Source organism: Anopheles coluzzii, chromosome 3 (genome assembly GCF_943734685.1).
Source record: "Anopheles coluzzii chromosome 3, AcolN3, whole genome shotgun sequence".
NCBI lineage: Eukaryota > Metazoa > Arthropoda > Insecta > Diptera > Culicidae > Anopheles > Anopheles coluzzii.
The window spans coordinates 65,704,681-65,712,240 of record NC_064671.1 but is presented as its reverse complement, the minus strand read 5'-3'; positions in this window follow the sequence as shown (position 1 = coordinate 65,712,240).

The window sequence follows — 7,560 nt, the reverse complement described above, 5'->3', positions numbered from 1 at the left end:
ACGGTGTAAATGAAACGAATCAACCTTCCAAAACCTATGGTCGGCGGGAGTGGAAGGTGGTAGAAATTAATTTTAATTCAAGAGAATTATATTTTCACCTTTTTGTACAGGGAGCAAAATGGGTAAGCCTTGCCTCCATTTTGACGCAGGCAGAACATCCATCTCAGGATTCATGCCGCCGGTACACGGTGGTAGGATATATTGGTCAGAAGTACACCTTGGGTAAGCGTGTTGTTACCAGTGAAAAGGGTACGACGGTACGACACGCGTCCAGACACGCAACACAACTGATTTGGAACTGTCGCGCCTCGTCTCGCTTTATCAAGCTTAGTCACAGTTATTATGAAGCTTAAACTGGTTGCACAGCATATTGTTCGGTTATGTGTGATTGGCTTTGGCAGTGTTTATGTATAATATATTTATTTTTTGAAGGTGGATAAGAAATAGGGTAAACGTTCCTATAGTGGTGGTAGTACTAATAGTATTGGTATTGCACTAAAATGCGTTCCATACAATAATTTAAAAATAAAGAAGTTATTTATGTTAGTTTGAAATGTTCTTTAGTCTTTGGCAAAGGGTTTAAAAGTAAAATGGGACCATTCCGTTACTTAGTGACCGAAAACTCTATTATTTTGTGAAATGTGTAAACATTTTTCCAAAATCCTTAGGATTTCATAGCGAAAGTTATATTTTTGCTAACAATCTGCATAACCACATAACAACGCAATTCCATTTTTCAACATAACTGTAATGAAATGTTATTGAGTTATTTAAATTAATTTCCTTTTGCCATACTTTTGCATTTTTAAGCGTTTTTGACCAAAGTGCCACTATAGGTAAACAAAACAGACATGTTCCTATAGTGGCTATAGTCAGAAAACCTGTAAAAACAGGGCATTTTAGATATTTTTCCAGGATATTTTTGATATGTCGTACTGTTTTCTCTACAATAAGCTACAGAAATGAGTTTTCTGTAAGTAATTTACCAAAAAAAACCCTAAATTCGTATACCTGGCTGAGTGAAAAGGCGACTTTGAATCAAGCACACTTTTCCGGGTGAAGGTTGACTATATTCGTTAATAGTACTGTAGTTAATATGTTCATCGCTCAAATTCATACATTTTTTACAATCAAATTATGTAAGAAATCAATATTATGGCAGTAATTATTGCTATTCATATGAAAACAGCTTCGAAACTAGGTCCCATTTATATTTTACACAGTTTTTGTTGCATCTTTGTTTACCACCAATATAGGAACACAATACGACGACTATAGGAACTTTACCACCAACATAGGTACAACAAAGCAGTTACAAAAATATATATTTTTCTGTAAACCTGTTGTGTTTGATGAAAAAAAAAAATGGTTGTGATTGAGAAGATAAGTTATATTTCATTTGCTATGTGTTTAGAGATTCATAAATTCACCTTCCTTGACACTTTAAATCCATTAAAACATATCTGTACCACTACAAATTGCACCACTATTGGTACACTTACCCTAATATATACACAAAATAGATTGGAGATGAAGATTTGTTTGTCTTGCTCCGGTTGTTGGTAAACATTTATAAAAAATAACTCATTTTTTTATTTTTTAAAGAAATAAAAGATCCTGAATGGGTTGAGGCTTTCATAATTGAAATTGTTATTTTTGATCGATTGTATGACATTGATTATTTTCTCACTCAAATAAGCTCACACCGTTCCTGGCAGACGCCAATCTCCCTAAAAAAAGTCGAGATTTGCAAATCCTTCCCGCTGGAAAAATCCATTCCCAAAATCGGTCCCCAAACACCTTAACCGATAACGTCACTAAAATGTCTTACTGTCTCTCTCTCCCTCTCTTTCACCACAGGCATGTTTCGTTTCTTCCTCCCAGGCACAAAAAGGAAATCATTTCATACCCTCCGGGTTAAAGCTGTTCACCTTCATCATACAATTTAGTCTGTCAGTTCACATTTCCCACTCAAGCTTGCTTTCTTTGAATCTTCATGTCTCTCCAGCTCGCCAAAAAAGCGTACTCCCTCGGCCAAACATGAAGTGCAAAACGTTTCCTCCCTCACGGGTTACGGCAACGCGGAACAATCTCCATCCTCTCCACTCGAAAACAATGGTAAAAGATCACATTTTTCGGAGCGCCGAATGTCAAAGAGGAAAAACTTTGAATAAACAATTTGCATACATTTTGTAAGTTTTGCGAGTGAATCCTTGCGAAGCGTTCCCGGCATGAATTCAACCGCCCGGAGTCCGGGCAATGGGGAAGCCACAGTTTTCTCGCTTTGTTTCGCTTTCCCGGTTGGGGTGGAATTAGCGTGCCAGCGTATCTGCCGTGGCGTGACGCTAGTACTCGGGGAAAGTGTTTGTCGGGGTTTGATGACTGGTGTGTCCCCCGGTGGACATAGTGTGAAGGGGGTTTTGGAGTGTGCTTTTGGAGCGTGAAAGTTTGTTTGTCAGCAATGTAATGCGGTGTAAGTGGGTTTAGTAAAGAGGATGGATGGTGACACAACTTTAATCCGGTTTCTATGTGCTAAATTAATTATAAAAATATTTGTTTTGATTCGTAATATAATTGGTAGAAAGTGAGTTTTAGATAAAAAAAGACAAATTGCTACAGAAAATCTTACCAAGATCTGTTACGCTACCACGTCGTGCTACATATCTTCATTTGCTTCCACTTCACCGTTGGAACGTTATCCGGCAAAGGAATAAGCATGTCACGGCAGCAGACAGGCCGACAGGCGCGCCTTATCCCATCCAGCCCACGGTCTCCGTCTGCGGTGAGGCAATCTTCTTAAAATTCGATACACTCGAGAATTAAATGAAGTGCGTGAATTCCGATTGTGTCAGGTCCGATTAAGGGAGTCCGTGGTTGTGGTGGAGAGAACAGCCGTCGCTTTCTAGGAAATGTTTCACCAGAGCCCGCTGCTTCCGAGCCCCAGAGACTTAGGTTTAACTTTATCACGGAAGAGCTCATACCAACGATGATCAGAGCTAGAGAGCACTTTGGATGATGATTTCGATGTGTTTTGGGGGCTTGCGAAGAGCCGGGAAGCTTCAATCTAGCCATCCGCCACCAGGCGTCTCCATCGCGGGTTCGCCGCTTGCGCACGACCAGTACTCCATGGAGACGCACGGTTGCTTACGGGGTGGGTAGGGTGACGGGGTAAAATGTTGCTTATTTCCCAAAATGCTCTCTATTGTTATTCTTTGTGATTTCAATTTGAATAATATTATATTTCTGTAGATGTCGTTTTGTCGCCAAATATTCACACGCTCGGGGAATGGTGGGAAGCAATGGGAGTCGCAGCCGGAAGTGTGGCTTTTTCCCACTTCCCGTATTCTATTTGCCTTCGATATTGAAGTTCTACGCTCCCCGTACCGTAACTGCGTGCGTGCAGTGTATTTTTTCTCCATTGCCCTGCTGTCTCTAAATTTCATTTTTTGCCCTCTCTATTCCTTGGTTTATTTTGCGTTTTTCATTCCACCACCGGAACGGTTTTACTCTCTCTCTCTCTCCGCACTCCCGGCTCTGCCACAAGGGACTCGTTCGGTTTTACCGCTGGAAATCTTCATTCACTCTTTCCATCCGACCGTGTCTGCTTTTACGCACCACTGTGGCGACGCACAAAACACCGACACCGGGACCGCTTCTCACGCCCCCCAAACTCTTCGGTCCGCTCCCTCTCCGTTCGCTTTAAAGCGGTTCGCACCCTAATCGTTGGGGTGCCGCGTAAGGCGGTTTTGCAGCCGGCTTGTCGACTTGCCGGCTCACGCACTGTATGGATTTTGAAGGAACGAAAAGGAAAACGTCGACACACAGGAAAACAAAAACAAACAAACGATGATTTCCCTCAGTACCACCCACCCGGAGCATTTGCGATTGATAGGATGAGAGGGTGATGGTGAAGAAGAAATGGGAAATTTATGCTGATTTTATGTAATTGTTAATTTGGGTAAACATATTGAAAAATCGCCTAGGAATCGAAACAAGCTAGGCGAGCAGCGGAGCGATACAAAAATCGTCTGGCATTTGATATTTCTTTTGAGCTTGTTTCCGTCTTTTTTGTTACTCTACAGTCTAGGACAGTATTATAGCGCTTATTGTGCGGCGTACAGTGTTGTTTGCGCAGCAGTTTTTACTATGCAAAGAAGTAATTAGGTCGAGCGCGGTTGAGAAGCGATGCGAGTGGACGGTTTAAATGGGGCGTTTCGAATTTCCCCAGTGGAAAGAATATGCAGATGTTGGCAGTGGGGGTTTGAAGAGGCAGAGAGGGAAGGCATTTTACTGGTGAGAGTATTTTGAATTTTAGAAAGGAAAATAAACTAATGGTGAAACTACATCACTAGGTGAAAGTTGTTGTAAGATTTTTACATATTTGTTTATTCATAATTGAAATGTCCTGAAATTTTTAACAAAATTTTATGATTTTGAACTCACTTCAATACCTTTTCAGATAGAATTCAGCCATCTATGTTTTAATTTCAAGCTCACCATTTGAAGATATTGAAGCACACTATACAATTTTGCAACAGTTTTTACATATACGAGATTGTGTTCAATAGTTATTAGCATAAGAATTACAGTGTTGACAAAGAATGTTGCCCAAAAATTTGTTTAAGGTTATTTTTTTAAGGTCCATGATAATATGAAATTACCAAAGCATAATCCAAGTCTCCAACAAATTTAAGTACTAATTTGTTGAGGAATTTGTTGCCAAATAGAAGTAATGACAAACAATTGGAAGGCGAGGGTACAAACATGGGCTTTCAAGGACAATTACATTATAAACTCAAACATTTACCATGAATTATTGCTGCATAAATAGAAATAAAGCCATATCGGAATGGGCTGAAGAGATATAAATAAATAAAAAAGTAATTGAAAAATCAAAAATATGTAAATCTATCAAAACCTTTTTAAATCAATAAATTAATAAATCAATAAAAATAAATAAAAAACAAATTAATAAATGAAATAATAAATCATTAAAAGCATAAGTAAATATTTAAATAAAGAACTAAATAAGTGATCAAATAAATAAATTAATAAATAATTAAATAATAAATAAAATAAATATTTAATTAAATAAATAAAGAAACGACAAAATAAATTAATAAATGATTAAATTATTAAATAAGTACATAAATGAAAAACTAAATCAAAGAATATATAAATGAAAAAAATATCGTTATATCAATTTAATTTAATCAATGGACAAATAATTAAATAAATAAATAAAAAATATAAATTATTTAAATAATTAAATCACTCATTCAATCATTCAATCAATACATTAAGAAAATAAATTAGAAAATAAAGAAATAAATAACCAATAACCAATTAAAAGATATATACATAAACATGTCTTAACAACATGCCCGTCATGGGTTCAATCCCCAAATAGACCGCGCCGCCATACGTAGGACTGACTATCCTGCTATGGAGGGGAATCAATTAGTCACTGAAAGCCAAGCCCATAAGTGGGTACAGGCAGGCCTTGACCGACATCGGTTGTTGAGCCAAAGAAGAAGAAGACATAAACATGTGAAAAAATAAAAAAATAAAAAAGTCAATTCATAAACAAGATAAACATAAACATAATCATAAGTAAATTAGTGTGAAATCTCTTGAAGGTGAAGTTGAATCTTCAAGGGACCATCCAATAGAGAGATATTGGGTACGTTTTCACAAGCAATATTTTTATTTGCGAATCTTTCCCCTTCAACCGAAAATAAGGGTAAAAAAAGATACACCAATATTTTTGCGTTCACACACCACGAATCTTCCTTGGATACTTTTTATTTGGCTCAACAACAATCGTCGATCAAGGCTTGCCTGTACCACTTGAGGCGTTGACTTTCAGTGACTTATGGATTACCCCCCCCCCCCCCCCCCCCACAGGCAGGATATTAAGTCCTACGTATGGTGGTACGGTACATTTGGAACTTGAACCCATGACGGACATTTTGTTAAGTGGAAAGAGTTATCGACTGTATCACGAGACAGGCTCAATACAATATCTGGTTCAATTATCGCAAATTTACAAAATAATACATAAAGCATGGGTTCTTGTTGTTAAATATGCACAATATACTACCGTTAGAACGCTTAGGGCTTTGGAGCAATCGAAAAACATATGTTAAAACGCAAAAAAGGTAAAAGATTTGGCATTAGTCAACAAACATTTACAAAACAATAAAAAAACTACCAAAAGGCCTTTATAAATTGCATACTTCTAGAGAAAAATGACCATAAGAAGATATATAGGTTGTACGGAATCCAATAAGAGGCATCTCATCAAGGATAAGTCGTTGCATTCATCATAACACCAACACTTTATTTTTTTATATTTTTCAATGAAATATCAATGAACACCTTTCATTTGATGATAAAATCATCATATTGAAAACTACTTGTGTTACAGTCTTTACCAAGTGACGAGATTCTGAAAGAATAGGTCTTTAATATATTTTTTACATAAATTTGCCTCATACATTTGCTTGATTGTATACGAGAGTTAAAAGAAAGACCTGAAGAGGGGTTTCTGTTTAGTAAAAAATTGTAGTGAATAATTGAATAATTGAATTAATTTTGTATAGTTACAATAATAAAATTTTTATGCATTGTTTCATTGTTTCAATGCAAATTTACCTGAAAACACCAAACTATTATTTTATATTCTTAGTTTTTCAGTTCCAAGAATCGCTAAGTACTGGCATTTTTCATCTCGAGAAATGTGAACAAAATCTATATTCTTTGCTGTTAATTTTTTTTTTATTTTTTTTTTTTGATTTTTGATTTTTCTTATTTACTTTTAAATTCTACTTTTAAATCATGCGATTGCCATTTGCAAACAAACAGAAACAAAGAACTGCGTTGTTATGATGTCGAATTAAGTATTGTTGTTTTGATATTTACATGCATGGCAGAGCCGCATCATAGTGTAATGCTTCAACTTCATGCAGCTTGCCACTTTCAGTCCCTCTGAAACAATTAAACCAGCTAGCAGTAATGCAGTAAAGAAGGAAGCGCAAAAAAAAACAAAAACATTCCTCGTAATGCTTCTCATTCATTGTTGCGGCGACCATAAAACCCCGTCATTTGCCACGGTCACGGCAGGGAAAGGGGAAGCAAAAAATAGCCTCGGCCCATGGAAAAATCATTCCTCTGTGTGTTTTCAAGTTCAATTACGGCTGTCAAGAGTCTGTCGATGGTGCTGTCGATGGTTCTCCTACCCTTCCTTTCCCCAATACCGCGTTCGTCCTATTCCACCACTTTGCTTGCGTCACAGCGAGCGTTGTGAGTTTGCCTTTGACCCGACTTTGGGTCCCCGCAGTCAAGCAGGGGCAAAAGAAACAGCACCACAGCGTACCGTCATTTGCCAGGCAGCATCGTACTGGCACCGGGCCAAAACCCGTGTCTAAGCGCCAGACGCGGGCCAGAATCCCTACGGAATAGCGAAACACGGCGTGGTGTGAGTTCGGAGCTCCGTCAGCAACGAGGTCCTGGCCAATAAACACCAGCTAGAAATCGACGCGAAAAACGGCAGCCGAG